Source organism: Alligator sinensis, unplaced genomic scaffold, assembly GCF_000455745.1.
Source record: "Alligator sinensis unplaced genomic scaffold, ASM45574v1 scaffold1457_1, whole genome shotgun sequence".
Classification (NCBI taxonomy): Eukaryota; Metazoa; Chordata; order Crocodylia; family Alligatoridae; genus Alligator; species Alligator sinensis.
In genome coordinates this window covers 357,872-375,980 of record NW_005842845.1, presented here as the reverse complement: position 1 = coordinate 375,980, position 18,109 = coordinate 357,872, and the positions used below count along the sequence as shown (strand labels likewise).

The window sequence follows — 18,109 nt, the reverse complement described above, 5'->3', positions numbered from 1 at the left end:
TTTTTTCAAACCCCCCCCCCCCCCCCCTTTTAGGTTTATGTGTAAAAAAGAAAGAGAGCGACACTACTTTCTCCTGCAAATATGATCTACTAAACACAGTACGCGAAGTGTTACATACACTAAACAGTTTATCATTGAGTTGGTTTTATGATATCAGTTCTTCTGAAGACCACAATCTTTCATTTCTCGCATGTAGCTTTACTCATACTTTGTACACTTTTTTTTTTTTTTTTCAAGTGGGCTAAACAGGAGGAGGAGGAGGGGAGGTTTGACAACTTGCAGACCTCAAGCAAACATGTTCAGATGGCAGTAACTCTCTAGAATAAAATAAAGCTTATCTTTGATTTTAAATGTTAAACCCTCTTTCCACATACACTATTTGGGTGGGCGAATGAGCTTGGCTAAAATAAGAACGCTCCTAAACCTTTGATGAAAACATGCACCAAACCTTTGCACCTAAAACTTGGCAAGCCATTTTTTTTTGGTGCTTCCCTGGACCTCACTGCCCTGGGGTCTGAGCACCTTGCTCTCTGGCATGTTTGTCCTCCCAAAACCTCTGTGAGGAAGGGCAGTGCTGGTATCTACTCGCTAAAGGCCATGTCTGGATAGGATGACTAGATGGAGCGTAGGTACAATAAAATGTTTTAAAAGTGACTCGTCCACTCTGCTCCAGTAGCCACCAAGCCCCTTTATAGCACCTGAATTCATTCAGTGCTGCTTTTCAGGCCAAAACATCTCGGGATATGTGTGGAAGCAGAAGCACCCCTATCTGGCCAGCTTGGTATTTGACTCCTGCCTCTGATCCATAGTGATTCAGAATGGAATTGGGGGGGACATCGATGCTCCCCAAAGAGACTAGATCTGTTGGGTGTCTTTATACCCCACACCAGCATTGAGGTCAGCTCAAGGCATGGCATCCCCGGCTGCTGTCATTCAAACAGCGCAGCAGGAAGAGGAGGCGATGCCTGAATTTTGCACGACTTCCTAGTGATTTTAAAGCGCCAACCCAGGAAGTGGGAGATCTGGATGCTATACTCTGCTCAGCCTGCAAAGATTCAAACCCACAACCATGACCTTTCTGGCCATCTGTCCTAATTGCCAGCCTTGCATTGGGAGAGCACCCTCTAGTTTCCTGGGGAAGTTGCACATGTATAGTGCCAGGAATACCAGCTTCATAGTCGGCCAAAGGGAGCCTGGTTGTGTAGTCTAGAGGTTAGAGTCTTAACCTGGGAAATGGGTTTTAGTTTCTGCTTCCAAGACTGTTTATACACTGTACACTAGAAAGTCTCTGAGTAACAGAAATAAGCCAGAAAATAGGGACAGAAAGCCAGGACCCACTCCTCCCAGGGGAGGGCCTTCTTCTCTCTCTCCATCTCTGGCATCATGCCTTAACACTTCCTCCTAAAAAAGGCATTTTTAAAGTGACTAGAGGTTTGGGTGTCTCCCATGTTTTGGTGCCAGATCTGAGATCCAGGCACCGAGCCTGGCTATGGGAAGGCAGGTTCTCGGCACCGTAGAAATCAAAAACATTTTCAAGCTGGACGCCCAGTATACGATCCAAACTCATGTATTACTTTTGAGACCGTGTGCACACAATCGTGGGGCATTGCATGAGCATGCCAACTCTTGTGTACACAAATGCTGAGCCCCTGACTAATGGGGGCAAAATCAAGCCCCTTTTAAGCCGTCTCAAGTTGAGCCCCCAGAATCTCTGGTGATGGGCACCTCTAAGTCATATCACAATTAAATCCTACGGAAGTGACTGAGATGCTACAAATAAGACGTTGGCCCCAGATCTTCACTGTCTATGAAGTGGGGAAGCTTCAAGTCAACAGGGACCCACTGACTTAACCAGATGTGGGCCCAGTGGCTCCAGGTAAAGAACAAGCTGCTGCCACAGCAAATACATCCCCAAATTTAGGGGTCTTCAGGCATACCCCAAAGGGTAATGGAGTTGTTTGGGAGTGGGAGAACTCCTGGTCACTTTAGTAAGGCTCAGATCAGGATCTTAATAAATCCTGGATTGCTGCCAGTGCATTTGACTTGGGTTATGAGGATGTGGTTGGGACGGCACTCCCCGTGAAGGTTCATCTTTAAAGGTTGCTCCGCGCTTTGGTCCACAAAAGGCCAAACTTGTGAACCGTCCAGGCGCCCGGCTAGCAAAGCTTTGCTTACGGGCACATGGAGAGCAGGTGTGTTGATGAGATGGATACGAGTCCTGTCGTGACATTGAATGACAGCATGATCAAACCAGAGCTGGCTTCTATTTGAGTCTTGCCACCCATCCATGGCATGGGCTTGTACAGTTATTTTGTTTTCTCTCTGTCCTTTGGATTTTAGAGACTTCATTAACCTTTGTTAAACGGCTTTGGGCCCCGTTGATAAAAGACGGAGAATATGGTATGGTGGAGGTGTCACTTGTGGCCCCGTGCTTAGGGCAGAAGTGATGTGAATGAGATGTATGTACGGAGCCTGGTGAGAAACTGGGCTGGAGGCCGCGTTTAATCTGCAGTGCCCAGAGCTGGAGGTTTAGAGAGCTCATTGAATTAAACAGCTGACCTCCCCAGGGAAGCAAAACAGTCCCTTTCAGGCACCAGGAGACTGCAGCAAAGCAATTTGCATCGTCTTGGCAGAGTCCATAATACTATCTTCTGGCTGCCAAAAGAGAAGAAAGAGCCACCCAAAGCCACAGAGAAGTCTGAAGGAGGTTTTCTTGCTCGCAAATGGAAAGCTCACCAAGTGACAAGTGGTGTGAGAGGTGCTGTGGTTGTGTGTCCAAGTGACTTAACACGGCCCCCCCTCCCCGGCCCGAGAGAGAGGAAACAAATACACGTTAACCACACTGCGACACAAGAACATAGAGGGAGCCTTGCAAAAAGGCGTCATTTGTGTTAACGGGGAGGGGGGGGCACCACTTTTTCAAGTTCGCGCTGCTCTGGGCTTGCTTCCTGTCACGCCAGTTAAGCTGGACCAAGACACAGGCCGCCCCCTCGTCCTCCCAACCCCCCAAACGACACAAGGTCTCAAACGGCTGAACAAGATGTAGGCCTCCTGTTATGCTTTAATGAAACTCTCTTGAGTTTAACACCTTGAGTTTTCACATCTGTAACCCAATATAGCTTGTGGTGACAGGTGAAGAGAGGAAGTGGTTATACGTGGTTGCTGGAGGTTAGTCCCAGAGGTAGTTAGGATCATTGAAATAAAGAAAGGAGAGATGGGGTGGAAAGGCCCTCGGACCATCCGGCCCTTTCCTAGCAAAGCGTGCAGAATGAAAGGCGCTGCTCCTGGCGTGGTTGGTCCAGAGCTGTGCTGGGTGCAGATGTGGTCGCTGGTTGGGGTGACGTTTGCTTGCAATGCTGCCCTTCGTAGCAGCAGTGTCCTGAGTGCTTGGGCTTAGGAAGCTGGTGGCATTTTAAAGCACTGTCTCATTTATCCCTTAGCATAGATGGCAGGATGGATAACAGCTGGGAGCTGCTGGAGCCCTGCCCCGGCTTGCATGGAGGAGCTGCAGCAGTGGTGGCAGCAGAAACCCATAGTAAGGAAAGATGGGCCAAATAGGGAGGCTGCCATTCATTCGGGGTCTGAGAGCTCTTGGCTGCATTTGATTGTCTTAGCTCCTCTTCCCTCCTTAGCTCTCCCTGGCCCTTGGTGACTGTCCCTTCCCAGCTCTCCTGCCTCCCGATCTGCTCCCTACAGTGCCTTTCTTGGTGGTACCCCTCCTTTCCACTCCCTATCTCCTAGGTGCATCCAACAGGACGGACTTGGCTCCCTTTCTTCTCCCTCTAACACCCTCTCTCCTCACTACACTTCCTTGCTACCTCTGGTTATTTTTTATTTTGCATATGATACATTGATCACAGAGCACAAACTGTCCGCGTTTTGCAGCCTCGGGTGTCGTATTGCACAAATCCAATAGCGTTTCATTGCGTGCACGGAGAGGGCATTCGGAGATGATGCGATTCAAAGTTTGAAAAGGGGTGCCGCAGTCGCAGTGAGCCGTTACCTCTGGGGAGGTAGGTTTATGAGTCTCTGCCGTACTCTTGCCCAGCCTCCCATTGCCGCCTTTCTCACTTCATCTTGAAATCTCTCACACTCGCAGCTTCAACCGGCCAAAGCTGAGCTACACATTTCCACTCAAATTTTCTCCACTCTCCACACCCTGCTTGTGTGACCACAGCCAGCATCTTCCCTATCACCCAGACTCGGAGTGTCAGGATGCCTTCAGTTATACCATACCCTTTAACTTACCCAGCAAAGCTGTGTGCAAATCTTACCCCTTTTCCTGAAGGGCGTGTCATCTCCATTTTGACAGACACAACACTTTTCCATGCCCTGATTACTTTGCACGACCTCTACTGCTACTACTTCTGTCATCCCAGTATCATCTCGGTGTCCAACATGGGCTTCCTTGCTAAACAGCCCAACCATATGCTCCATTCTCCAAATCCCACTCTTGTCCATGAAGTCCATTGCCATAGATTAAACTTGTCCTTGCCTTCAGGTTGCCAAAAATACCAACCCTGCTGCCCAGTTTGTCCTCTGCCTCTGTGCTTTTCGCTAAAGCGTAAGGCCACAAGGGAGCACCAAAGTCATTTTGCCTGGCCTACATGTAGGGTGGCCATCATAGAGGACATCCTGGTTTTCTGCTACTCTGTCCTCTATTGATATGAAACCCAATGCTTTTGTCCTCTACTTTTTCAGGAGAAAAATTTTCAAGAGAAAAATAGAGGACATAAAGGCGTCCAGTTTCATATCAATAGAGGACAGCCGGACTCTCCTCTATGATGGCCACCCTACCTACATGGTGTGGGGCATACATTTCAGACGAACCCAGGAGTCCTAGTTTCCCTGATCTATCTCATAGTTTCTCAACCTGTGGTATATATGTGGGTACCCCAATACTTTCTCATCTTTAATTCTTCTCTCTCTCTCTCTCTCTCTCTCTCTCTTGCCCCTTCCTTCTCTCAACTATGGCAAAAAAATTAGTGCACCGCGCATTGCATGGCGCTTCAAATTCCCCAGTAATAATTTGGTGTGCAGCACTGGGTTCAGCTCTCCTAGCTTTGGCCAACATCACCTCTAGCCCAGATACATACTTGAGTTGTGCACCCCTGGGGTAAAAGGTGGCAACCCTACCCACACCAGATCAGACATCTGTCATATCACGGCCTTATATACACAGCCCTTCTTCCAACCTATGGCGCACAGTCTGTAGATATAAAATCCCCTGGAAAATTGAGTGTTGGGATACTTCTTAAAATTTTCAGAAGTTAAGGGTTACTTAAAAAGTTGAGAAACACTGCTCTATCTGATCATAATGAGAGCAGAACTCTGTTCTTCTTCCTAATGTCATGCCCTACTAATTCAATCTGCTCTGCAAACCATCCTGCACCCGATTTTTAACATAAGTTAGTGGCAAAGCCAGGAATGTAAGCCAAGACTCGTGACTCCTTAAGCTGTACTCTTCACACAGGAGGGCCCACCTTCTATTTTTTTCTTGTCTTTTAAAACTAAATAGCACTGACATCCTGAGTGCATTATGTGCTAGCACGTGTATAGTACACGACAGGCTGTGTTTGCTCACAAGACCTTTTTGGGAATCCTCACCATCCATGAGTGCAACTTCTTGAAGGTATGGGATGGCTCATTCCCCGTCTAGTGCTCTTAAGGCTTCCACAGCTGCACAGCCAATTTTGCTGCCTCGCAGTCGGCACTCACTTTGTAGCACCTGGTTGTCTTCACTTTTTGCAGTGAAGCTAGAGTCCCTGCTTGGCATCTTCCTGATGGTGCCTGGACAATGCCATATGATGATGATGTTGATTGATTTTAGCTTTTTATATTTGCTGGCACCTGAGGACTGTAGCCAAGGCAGGCCCAGTTACCCTAGGGCAGTGGTTCTCACTTTTTTTTAGCCTCAAGGCACCCCCTCCAGAACTTTTCTGAGTTTTTTGCAAATATTCAAAAAAGATGCAGAGGAGCACCTTGAGGCTAAAAAAAGTTGATAATCACTAATCTAGTTGGTGACACGAAAGGGTGGCAGGGGCAGGACCTCGCCTTGCCATACCCTAGTCTTTCCACCGTCTTTCCCCTCCTCAGCCCTGGTCTGTACCTTGGGGGAGATGAGGATACCTGTGGCTGAGGCTGCCCCTGTGGGATCTTGCATGCTGGGGACCACCCTTGTGGTCCTTCCTGCCAGCCTGGAGAGTATGAGAGGAATAAGCAGCCATAAGTGCTGTCAGACTAGCTGGCCAAGTGGCACAGCACCCCTAATGGGATCTCATGGGACCCCAGGGCACTGTGGCATCCCCAGTGGAGAACCACTGCTGTGGGGGCTGTATAAACTTATCCTCTCTCCTTTGACATTTCCTCCCTCAGACTCTTCATTTTTTCCACTCCCTCTGTCTCTTGTTCCCCTGGAAGATGTCCAGTTATTACAATAATCAGCAAAACCTCCATATGCCTCAAATGAGGTGCCTTTGCTCCCTGCTACGGCGAGTCCTGGTGTCGCATCTAACGTGGATGCTGCAAGCTGCTTTTGAGGTGATGCTATGTATGCGTTCTGCAGAGCACCTATCATTAAACCTGGTTGGGAAAGGAAAACCCTGGTCGTGTGCAAAGCATTGGAGCATGGTGCCGGCCCCACTCTGTTCTGCAGCCAGGTGGTTAGGGTCCTCGCCTGGGCAGGTCATGCATGTGGTTTTGAATCCCTCCAAGAGGAAGAGGGCCTAGAATCCAAGTCTCCTGCTTCCCGGGCAGTGATTTAAGTGTTGGGAGAGCACCTAGTGGTTTGGACTAATCTGGGGACATAGGCAGGTGCTTCTGCACCTCATGTCTTGATTGTCGCATCTCGGCAACCAGACTCCTAGCTCGGACAAGAGGGCTTGCAGGGCCACTTATGTTTAGGCTCTTTAGCAATGCAAAATGTAGGTCCCCAATGAATTTAAGCAAGTCAAGAGTTCTGGGGCTGCTGGAGTGGAAGTATTCAGGGTTGCATCTTGTGTTTCAGGCACCTAAATGCTGTGCAAGTCCTGTTTGCCAATCTGGATCTGATCCCTCATTGAGTTTGGGGCCCTTGATCTCGCTTTCCTTTGTCTGCTTATTGTAAGCCATTTGCACCAGGGTTTGTATCCTGCTAAGGTCTTGCCTACATGGGAAAGTAGCTGCACTTCAAAGGGAAATCAGAGCATCCACACGGTTCTTTGCATTGGTTTAACTAAATGGACTTAACTAAACTGATGCAAGTGTGTGTGTGTGTGTGTATGTGTATATATATGTATATATATGTATGTATGTATATATATATATATGGAGCTCGTCTGTCTGGGTCTCCTGGTTCCTGTATAATATAAATAAACACTCTGCCACTGCAGAAGCATTAAAGGAAAGAATTTGAAGTCTTAGAAATGGGCACATTTTTAGAAGCCAGATTGTCCATCCATAATGGCCACTGCTGCTCATTTCTCTTCTGGAACAGAATTTGGTTTTCTTTCACATTCCCTGTAATTCTGCCAATTTTATAATATTCCATTATGAAATTAAACCCGGGCTTTAAAAGCGTCTAATCTTTTCCTGTGCAAGACTGAGTAAGCAGCAGCAAGATCTTATCAGGACTCTCTCTTAACAAAAGGGTTTGGATTTCTTAGTTCTTTCTTACAAAAGGAAAAGATTATCGCTAGCTTTAGGAAATGCTCAACACGCTACTGTTCGTTACGTTATGACTCAGTTGCAAAAATCAGACGTTCTTACCTAGTGCACTTTCAATTAAATTTTGCAATGAGATTTTTTCAGAATGAAATTATAATTTTCATTCTGTTTCTTGATTTAAAAAAAAAAAAAATGCTTTGCCAGCATAGTCTCTGTTTTGGTTTTTGATTGTTGCTGCTTTTCTGCAATCGGAAGAAGGGGGGATATTTGCAGAAACTAAAAAAGTGAAGGAACGGGGGAAAGCCTAAATCAACAAAAAATGTAGAACAACTATTTTTGATGACCCTTTTTAAATAAAAATATCCTCTTTCATTCAATTTTTTTTTTAAGAAAGTGTTTTTCCTAGGAGCTTTTTTATGAACGTAGAGCTGGTAAAACTTTAGCTTAATAACTAATTAAAAGTTGTCATCACCGTATGGTGTGGGTGCCATAAAGCTGAAAACTGAATTTTTGCCCCCTGAAATTCTGAATAACCATGCAGTGCAATATAAAAACAGTTGTGAAGTCCCAAATACCCTCAGATTTGTTACTAAATGATTAATGACCCAAAGTACAACCACAGGAAAAATCCACTTTGCTTCAAGGCTTCAGAGTCCCAGTCTATGCAATGCTGGGGACTCTCCCTACAAAGTTAGTAAAGACTTTTTTTTTGCAAAAATCTAGTTGGTCTAATAAAAGATACTGCTTCTACTCTGAGTAAAGTTTGTGTAATTTTAATTGAAAACTGCTTAACTTAGTTTAATGTTTTGGTGTGAATGCACCATGGGAAGGAAAAGGAGAAGCAGGGGCTGTTCTTTGCATTCGGTTCCATCAGCGCACCTCCGTTCTGAGGTTAAAAGCATGCTATTTTGGTTATTAAATTGCATTCAATTCTTATTATAGTTATTTATGCTATGATGGTACCTAGGATTGTCAATTGAGGTCTGGTTCCCCCCCACTGTGCTAAAGGCTGCTTAGCCCAGGGATAGGAGTGCTTTCTGTAAGCAGTTGTCCAAACACTTCTCTGTGTCAATATATTAAAAAGAAAAAGACTATTTAAAAAAAGCCAGGAATACTGCATTGGGTGCTGAGAGAATAACACATTGAGATGACCATACTACTATTGTCTACACTACTGAGGCGAGTGCCAGTTTGATGTAGTAACTACAACAGAGAGACAGTCCTCCTGACTCACCCTGTTGGCCTTGCCAACGAGTCCATCATTGGGTGGCGTTGGGTAAATCACTTGGGCTCAGCTTCCCAAAGACTGACTTGGTGAAGAGGGGTTCAAAATGAAAGTGGGTGGCAAATGCAGGGTTTCCAGTAAAGACCAGCCACTGCCAAGCATGCATGCAATGCAAACTCACTTGCATCAAAGTTCACAAATAGTGAATAAAAAGGGACTGGGACACGAGGAAAAGATCCACCACTTGGAACTGGAGTTGTCATGGGTGTTGGTGTGGCCCGCACTGCTGTGCCACCTGAGGAGTGCCTCAGTCATTATTAATGCCTTCGTGGGTCTAGGGATGTGTTGCTAAATGCTAACTCCTTCCTACAGATGGGGAATGGAGGCACAAAGACGTGAGGTCCTCCAAGGCATGCCTAACTCCCACCGAAAGCAATGGGAAGTTGGGCGCGTGAATACTTTTGAGGATCTGGGCCTAAATGACTTGACAAGATTGAGCAGGGATTTGACCTTGCATCTCTCACACCTCCAACCAGCATGCTGCTCTCTGGGATGTGCGAGTCGGCCAACTCTGCTCCATCCACGTGAATGAGGCCAACTTACCTAACCAGTCCAGCTGGCACTGGAAGCATATTTGATGCCAGGGCAAGAGGGAAGTTTAGAGCTACTAGAGCAGAGACTGGCTCATGCCACTGGCATTGTCATTTTCTGTAAATAGGTTTTCACCCATTTGGACAGGGAGTAAGGCTTTTCAACACTTTTTCCAAATGGGCCTCTGGCAAGGACAGCTTTTAGCTGCAACAGCAAAATCAGACACAAACCAATGATTGAGAGAAGAAACATCTAAGAATTGGTTGCCAGTGCCCTGACCTACCCAGGTGGGTGTGTAGAATAAAGGCAACAGCGCAGGATGTAGGACCATTGCCGGCAGGTCAAGGGAAGTAATTATTCCCCTCTATTCTGCACTGGTGAGGCCACATCTGGAGTACTGTGTCCAGTTTTGGGCCCCCCGCTACAGAAAGGATGTGGACAAGTTGGAGACAGTCCAGCGGAGGGCAAGAAAAATGGTTAGGGGACTGGGGGACATGGCTGAAGGAACTGGACTTATTTAGGTTTGAGAAGAGAAGACTGGGAGGGGATTTAATAGCAGCCTTCAGCTGCCTGAAGGGGGGTTTGAAAGCGGATGGAGCTGCACTGTTCTCTGAGGGCAGATGACCGAGCAAGTAGCAGCGGTCTCAAGTTGCAGCAAGGGAAGTTTAAGTTGGATATTAGGAAAAGCTTTCTCACTAGGAGGGTGGAGAAGCACTGGAACGTGTTACCTAGAGAGGTGGTGGACTCCATCCTTGGAGGTTTTTAAGGTCTAGCTTGACAGCCTTGGGTGGGCTGATCTAGTTCAGGTTGGTCCTGCTTTGAGCAGGGGGGCGGACTAAATGTGACCTGAGGTCCCTTCCAACCATCCTTTCTCTATGATTTTTGTCTTCTCCCCCAGATAACTTTGATAATGTTATGGTAACTACAGTCACCATTACCAGCCGCAGGCACTGATAGCTGCATCTCATGCCCTCGTCTAATGATTCCTGCATATAGAAGATAAGGCGGCTGTGCAAGTCTGTAACTCGGCTGAGAGAGATGCATACTCCAGATGCTGAACAACCCCTGCTTATGACTCATGGTAGTGGAGGTGGGGAGCAAAGGGCGTTGCTGCAAACAACATTTAGACTCCAGAAGAAAAGTTGCCTAAAACAATGGAGCTGAGAAGGGAGGCACTCCTACTCTGCATGTAGAAACGACCCTGCAGGGTGGGGAAGAAGAGGTACTAATATTTCTTTAAAGAGATTTTGGGTCAAAACCTCAGTGCCACATTGTCCCCACATCTGTAAAATGAGAATCTAAAAATCCTGAGGGGTTGTGAGGATGAAACTCCTTTTTATTATTTCTAAAATCTTTTGGATCCGGATCCTCAAAGTTGATTTAGCTGCCCAGCCAGGCCCTCCTTAAATGCCTTTGAATTGGCATAATGCCTCCATGGCTGAAACCTGAGATGCAAATTATTATTCTTTAGTTGGGAGTATTGCCAGATGCTTAATTTGAAATGCCTTTAAAGTGTTTTTTTTTGGGGGGGGGGTCCCCTTAAAACCCCAGCTCCTGGAATCAGGTTATTTAAGAATCTCTGTTGCCATTAAAACAAAAGTATGTTTCTAGCCTTTAGGGTTGTGGAGAAAAGTTTGTAAATGTGAACCTCAGGCTCATAAATCAAGTCAATTAAAAAAAAAAATTATGCTTTTTACGTTTGATGCTTTTTAGTCAATCTCACGATTTGTCGGGGCGGAAAGCAGGCAGGAGGCTGATGTGATTTTTTTCATTGTATGAGACTGGTAATTTTGAATCGGTCCTTTATAAAATTGTTCTACAATCTCAGTGTTATCTCAAGACCGTACAGGTTTTGGCACTGATGTCTCAGCCCTGTCGGTACCCACTAGTTTTCCTGTCAGGAAGTGTTGGTGGGGCTGTGTGTAAGAAGTTATACAACTTTTTGTTCCACATCTTAAAGATCCCGGTACTTCTTAAATGCCTGGCCTCTCTTCTCCCATTACTGATTGTGTTTTAAAGGACACGAAATTTTGCATCTCCCTGACGGTCTAAATTTTGCGAGGCTCGGGAGTGCTATTCGTGTTGTTGAACCTCTGCTCTCTGATGAGATGATGCCAGACGTACCAGCCTGTGACCAATTGAAGGGTGATTGACTTCCTGTGTGACATTGGGCAAACTGCTCGGGATTTTTTTTTTTCATCTTGGTTCCCCATCTTATAAATGCGGTAATAGTGTTGCTCTGCCTCTTGGAGGTTTATTTCCTATTTAAATACAGAGTCATACTGTTATGAGGATGCTCCTAATGGGAGCTCGGGATAAGAGCCAGGCAGGCTTTTTAAGTGAAACAGTTCGTGGTTAGAAGGAATAGAAAATACTTTCTGCAAGAAAAAAGAAAAAAAAAAGGGGGGGGGGGGGGCTGTGTGTTTTTTGTATGGTTTTTTGGTGTGTTTATATTTTTGTAAAAAAAAATAAATAAAAAATCATCAACCAAATTTTTACGTGAAAGCAAAAGAGACCTGTTTCTCTCACTTGCCGCTTCACCCCCAACCCTGGAAAGAGGATGGAAGGAAGAAGGGGAAATAAAAGAGCAACAGAAACATTGCTCCCTGCAGTAAACCTGAAAATGTCTTAAGGATTTCATTTAGAACTGTTTTTTTTTAATTGAGAAACCAAAATTCACCAACAATTTCAAGCAAAATGGATTGACTTTTTTTGTTGTTGTTGTTAGTTTAGTTTCTTGTTTTTATATGTGGCTTTTTTTTTTTTTGGTTTGTTTGTCCCCCCCCCCCCACCAATTTTTTTGATGTGACATATGTAAGTTAGTCTTGCCAACTCCCTTGACTTCCCAGGCTTGCCTAAAGTAAATTCCCTCTGGCTTCCCCAGGACCCTACCTCCTGGGGAAAAGCAGCTAATCAGACCAGCTCATAAAGCTGGCAATGCTTGGGCCCCTTCTCTTGGGGCTGTGGGCTAGAGGGTACCTGAAGAACAACCACCTACCTCCCTATCCCCTGAACCTCCTGGGAGCTCAGCTACCTTCTTGGGAGCAACGGGAGTAGCCTAAAAGAGAGAGTGAGGACCCCATTTCAGCCCCATCCACACCTAGGAGAATGGCTGAAGAACGCCAGGGGCTGGAGGAAGACCGGAGGTGAGGTTAGGGGTCATAACTAAAGGCAGACTGAACTAATCTCTGTGCATGGGGTTGGGGAGCAACAGTCCTGCTGTGGGGGTCAGAATCACCTAGACAGACAAAGCTCTTTGGGTAGAGGTGATATCTCTTTATTAGACCATTTGGTTGGTCTAATAAGCATAGCTGCCAAAATTGTTCTTAGCAAGCTACTTAGTTGGCCCAATAAAAGACATCACCTCTACCCAAAGAGCTTTGTCTGCCTATGTCCTTAGACCAACACAGTTGCAACCAACAACCCAGAATCGCCTAGATGTGCTTGGGAGAATGGGCACAAGTGTCTCCCTGTGTGTGCAAAGGCAGGGGTGGGGGGTTAAGAATCAGAAGGCAGACCAAAAAACAGTCCCAGAATATTATAATGATAATGAGAACAAATGAAAATAATAATATTAAAAATACCCTCGCATTTTTGGAGGGCCTGAACCACAATATTTGTATCTTCCCAGCCCATTTTCATCTTTGCTTGTGAGGATCGTTAATATAAAGAGCTCCATCTGCTGGCACAGGGACCATTGTTCACAAGCTAACCAGTAGTTCAATTAAATCAGTTGTGCCAATGGCTTCCTGATGCTGGGGCGTAAGAGGAGAGCGTAGGGCCATGCAAAATTTTGCCATCCGTTTCGTTTTGATGCTGTTTCGAGCTCAGTGAAACTAAGGGTTTCAAAACAGCCTTGAAACAGAACGAGGGCAGTTGAAACGTTTCGAAGCTGAAGCTGGACTTGCCTGCAGGGAAACAAAGAAAGAAGAGGGAGCGGGAAAAGCAGGGAAGGACTGCTCTCATCGACTGTGATGGTTTGGCTGCCTGAGATGCTGTGGGTGCTACTGTGCTGCTTACTAAGTTGTTACCTGTTGTCATTTAAAGTGGTGGACCGGCTGAGGCTATAGGGGAGGAGGAGTCCTCATTGCGGCACACTTCAGTGTCATATAGAGGCACCAGTGAGGGTGCACCTTAACAGACGCACACGATTGCACATGTCAGGAGTTTTGCTTGTCTGCAGCTTGAAGTGCAGTTTCTCAGAAACCCCTACACCTATCTCCTTGGAAACGGGCAGGCTTCATGCCTTCAGAAGGGGCTACCATCCCTGCAAGATTAATCAGGCAAGAAATGACAAAGTTTTATAGGCAGTTTCATGCTTCCCCACTATAGCCTATGGGCAAAACATCGAAACAGCGAAACAAAACAGGACGGTGGTTTTGAAACAAAACTCAAAACAAAACAAAACAACGTCCTGTTGAAATGGAAGTCGAAATGAAATAGTGCTGTTTCGCACAGCCCTAGGAGAGAGCATCTTTCACAGCAGCTTTTCTTCTCCACAGGGTCCCCTTCCTTGTTTCCAAGCTTTTTTTTTTTTTCAGGAACTGGGAGGGCTAGAAAGTAACTCCTGTCTTTCATTCAATTCTCATAGAACAAGCCCTCCAGGCATTTATTGAAATGGCCAAATATTGGGAAACTTGTGCCAAAATAATTAGAGCTTGCATCACCACATAACAGATCAAAACTGAACAATAAGGACAAATGCCCCAATTAATGCCAGTCCCATTGCTAACAGACTTAGGACTATGATACAATTGAGGTGAATCAGTATATCACATCTGCAGGTTTTGTGGATAAGGGGAGAGTGGTAGATGTGATATCCAATCACTTGCTAAAGAAGTATATGGTCTCCAATGGCTTTCTCACAAGTAAAGTAAAGAAATAAAATCTAGAGGAAACTACTGGAAGCTGGGTGCATAACTGGTTGGATCATCGTGTCCAAAGAGTAGCCATTGATAACTTCAGTGTCAAAGCAGGACAAGGTATCAAGTGGGGTCCCTGGGTCTGGGACAGTTAAATATATCTTCATTAATGATTTTGAGGATGGAGTTGAGTGTACGCTTAATACATTGGCAGATCACACCAAGCATAGCGGGATAGAAAATGCCTTTCTATGGAGCATAGAATTAGGATGCCAAATGACCCTGATAAATTAGCAAAATAGTCCAAAATGAATCAGTTGAAATTCAGCAAGGAAAAAGGCAAAGTACTGGACTTGGGACAGAAGAATCAAATGCACAGCAACAAATTGGTGAAGCTGTCGTACTGCAGCAAAGGATCCAGGAGTTATAGAGGACCACAAGCTGAATGTCAGTAGTGTACTATTGTTGCAAAAAGAGCCCATAGCATCCTGGGAGGTAATAACAAGTCCATCTCGCATCCAAGTCACTGAAGTGATTCTTCCCTTCTATTTGGCACTGTTGAGGCCTTGCCTGGATTACTGTGTCTAGTTTTTGGCACCACATTTAAAAAAAAAAAAAAAAAAAAAAAAAACCAAAAACTGGACCGATTGGAAAGAGTCCAGTGGAGAACAACAAAAATTATTAGAAGTCTAGAAAATATGAAATGCAAGGAAAGGTTGGAAGAACTGGGATTTTTTAGTCTGGGAAAGAGAAGATTAATGAAAGAACTGATCGGAGACTTGAAATACATGAAGGGTTCTTTTACGGAAGTTGGTGATGGACTATTCCCTATAGCCACAGGAGGTGGGACAAAATGAAACGGTTTTAAATAGTAACAAGGGAAATTAAGGTTGGATGTTAAGAACTTGCTTACATTAGGGTGAACCACAGCAGAGTACCTGGAGGGGTAGTGCGGTCTCCATCAGAACATACTTGGTCTAACCTTGGTTTAAAGTGAGACAAACATGTGGCTGGGATGGTTTAGGCAGGCATGAAATAGGCCTGTGTGAAGCAGCTAGTAATAGCTTCGGATTCAGCCGATTCAGGGGACAATGATTCGATTTGGTGATTCAGATCGCTGTCCCAAATCGATTTGGCTGCTGCCAAATTGGCCGAATCTCTGAATCTTGCAAGCCAGGCCCATCCCCCACCCACTCTCCCAGCCCAGCAATGACTGCCTGCCCGCCCCAGCTCCCAGCACTTTGGGGGTTGGAGGGCACTCGGAAGGGATGGGCGAGCAAGCAGGGGATGGGGCCTGGCAGGGGTCCCTTCATGGTCCCCTCCCCTCTCCTCCAACCCCCGACTCCCACATCCTACTGTCCAGCTCCAGTTCTCTGTTGCAGTGGGTGGGGACTGTGAATCATTGGAAAAGATTTGGAGAGCTTCAAATCAATTAGGACTTTTTTATTGGTCTCATGATTGGATTCGGATTTGGAGATTCGGCCACCGAATTGGGCCGAATCTCATCCGAATCGAATCGGCCCTAGAATTAACCTGTCTTGAACAGAAGGCTAAACTAGACCTCCTGAGGTCCCTTCCAGACCTAGTTTTTTCTATGACTCCTTAGTAGTGACTAGGAGAAGCCTGTAGCGAGTTCAAGGAAGCTGAAGACTTCTTTGCGCCCTGTACAGCAGTGGAGTCTCCCTGGCTGCTCTCTCCTGCTCTATGGGTAGATGGCTTATGTTCCCAGTAGTGCCAGTTTGATACGATCTCTTCCGCCACGTGGCAGTGGTATGAATATTGACCTGCAATGCCTGGCCATGGGCAGTCGAGTTTATTGAATCTAAATTTAGGGGGAACTTTAGAATGGATGTGAGGGGTATGGGGCATAGTTTTGTGGCGTTGAAGTGAGTCACAGGACTAAGCGGTCCTTTTCCTCTCTCAAGTGCCCCTATTTACAGCCTCTCCTGACTTGGCAAGGTGGTTTTTAATAGCCTGGGCCAGATCTGGAGGAGTTGGTTAAATTGGTTTGCTCTTTGGAAAATGTGTATGGCAGTGTCTCCCTTATGTACAGTGACTCTTCTCACCAAGGGCTCTGACTTCACAGAACTTAGTTCTGTTATTTTTATCTTCCCTATGACAGGACAGCACAGGAAGTGATTAGTACAGATGGGAGACTTTTTCATTTTGTTTTTTACCTTGAGAATTGGTCAGACAACATCCTCGTGGCAGATGCACCTTCATCTCGAATGGATTTTAGTGTGGTTGGCGGGTGGGTCCCCGTAACTAGCTGAATTCCTGGCATTGGCAACAGCCAACTTTCCAAAGTGAGGAGGCAGCTGAGTCCTTCAAAGAAAAGAGGTAAGTCCTATGGAGATTGGAGCTATAATATGATATTACAATCCTAGGAGGTACCACAAGTTTCGGAGGCATCTGCTATCAGTCCTGGGAATATAGTTCCACTGGAGCCAGTGTCCAGAAGCAGCAGAAACCCTGGGATTTCCTCCTGGAGATGATAGAGTATCATAGCACTTAGGGTCGGAAGGGACCTAAACAGATCATCAGGTCCGACCCCCTGCCCCAGGCAGGAACGGGTGCTGGGGTCATATCACCCCAACCAAATATCTGTCCAGCCTCCTTAAAGACCCCCAAGGTAGGAGAGAGCACCACTTCACCTGGCAGCCCTATCTGTAAAGTGATGCTTCCTGATGTCCCGCCTGAACCTTCTCTTGTTTTATGTTTTAGAGATGTTATACGTCTTAGAGATGAGCCCCAGAGTGTCTGTAGGGTTAGTGGGCAGGCCTAAAACATAATAAAAGCTAGCAAGCAGGACGACAGATACCAACTGTGATCTGATTGTCTTGCCATCGAGTCTTTTGTCTCCTCTTTTCCCTGAATAGGAAGGCCAAGGAGTCAAGAGAGCTGGATTTTTTTTTTTTTTTTTTTAACCCTGGTCTGTTTTGAATAGCGGTGGAGTCAAAATCACTCCTGAATGTTGGCATGTTCAAATTTTAGGGACATCTTTTTGCCATTTAAAGCACTTCTGCTGGGTGATATCAGCTGTTCTTTCTATTGCAGTAGCACCTAAAGACCCACAATGAGGAGGGGCTCATTGTGCTTGGTGCTTTTCCATGTGCATTGTAAAAGACAGTTGATATCCTGATGTTGTTATAAGTCAGAAGTTGGGTACCTCTAATTTAAAGTGGCTAGGCACTGCATGCAGCACAGGCCACACTAGTGGTCACTGTACACCCTGGGGACCACACCAGTGTGAACTACAGACCCCCACACTGCACCTACCTGTGCTGCATGAGTAGTCCCCCCCTTCATCTCTGCACCATGCCACGGTGCCATGGGGTTACTTCTGAAGGTTAAAGTCTTGCTTCCTGGTTTTTTGTTTTTTTTTGTTTTTTTAGAGTGAGCAGATCCAGGAAATGCCTTTGCTTTTGAACAACATTTGCTGACGGGTTTTATATTATGGGTTTTTTTTAAGATTAATGATCCTTTATATTTTCCATTTTCCTTGCTCACGCCATATTAAATACGAAGGCTGAGGAACATCATTCTGAGACCTCAAGTGGGTGTCACCTTTCCAATGTAGCATCATTAGTTCACACCTCCCACGTTTGTCACCTCTGTCCTAGGCAGCAAAAGCTCATCACGGATGGGATCAGAGTAAGAGTACAGTAGAGAAATACTTTCCGCTAGTTACCACAGCGCTTTGACTAACCTCAAAGTCGCTGTGCTCTTGCTTCTTGGTCCTTCTTGCTGCTTTGAGAGACATGCACCCTGTTTTCTGCACTGCACT

The 18,109-nt window shown here is 45.8% G+C and overlaps 1 long non-coding RNA gene across 2 annotated transcripts in view; it reads left to right on the top strand.

Moving 5' to 3' along the window:
* Window positions 1-18,109, top strand: part of LOC102378736 — a 32,985-nt gene that overhangs the window by 5,261 nt on the left and 9,615 nt on the right. Inside the window, exon 3 of one of the 2 annotated variants that reach the window (XR_325142.2) lies at window positions 10,359-11,109. The exons of the other annotated variant lie outside the window; for it this stretch is intronic. This is a non-coding gene — a long non-coding RNA (uncharacterized LOC102378736). Of the gene's footprint in view, window positions 1-10,358; window positions 11,110-18,109 lie in introns of those variants that run through there. 2 annotated transcript variants of the gene reach the window in all.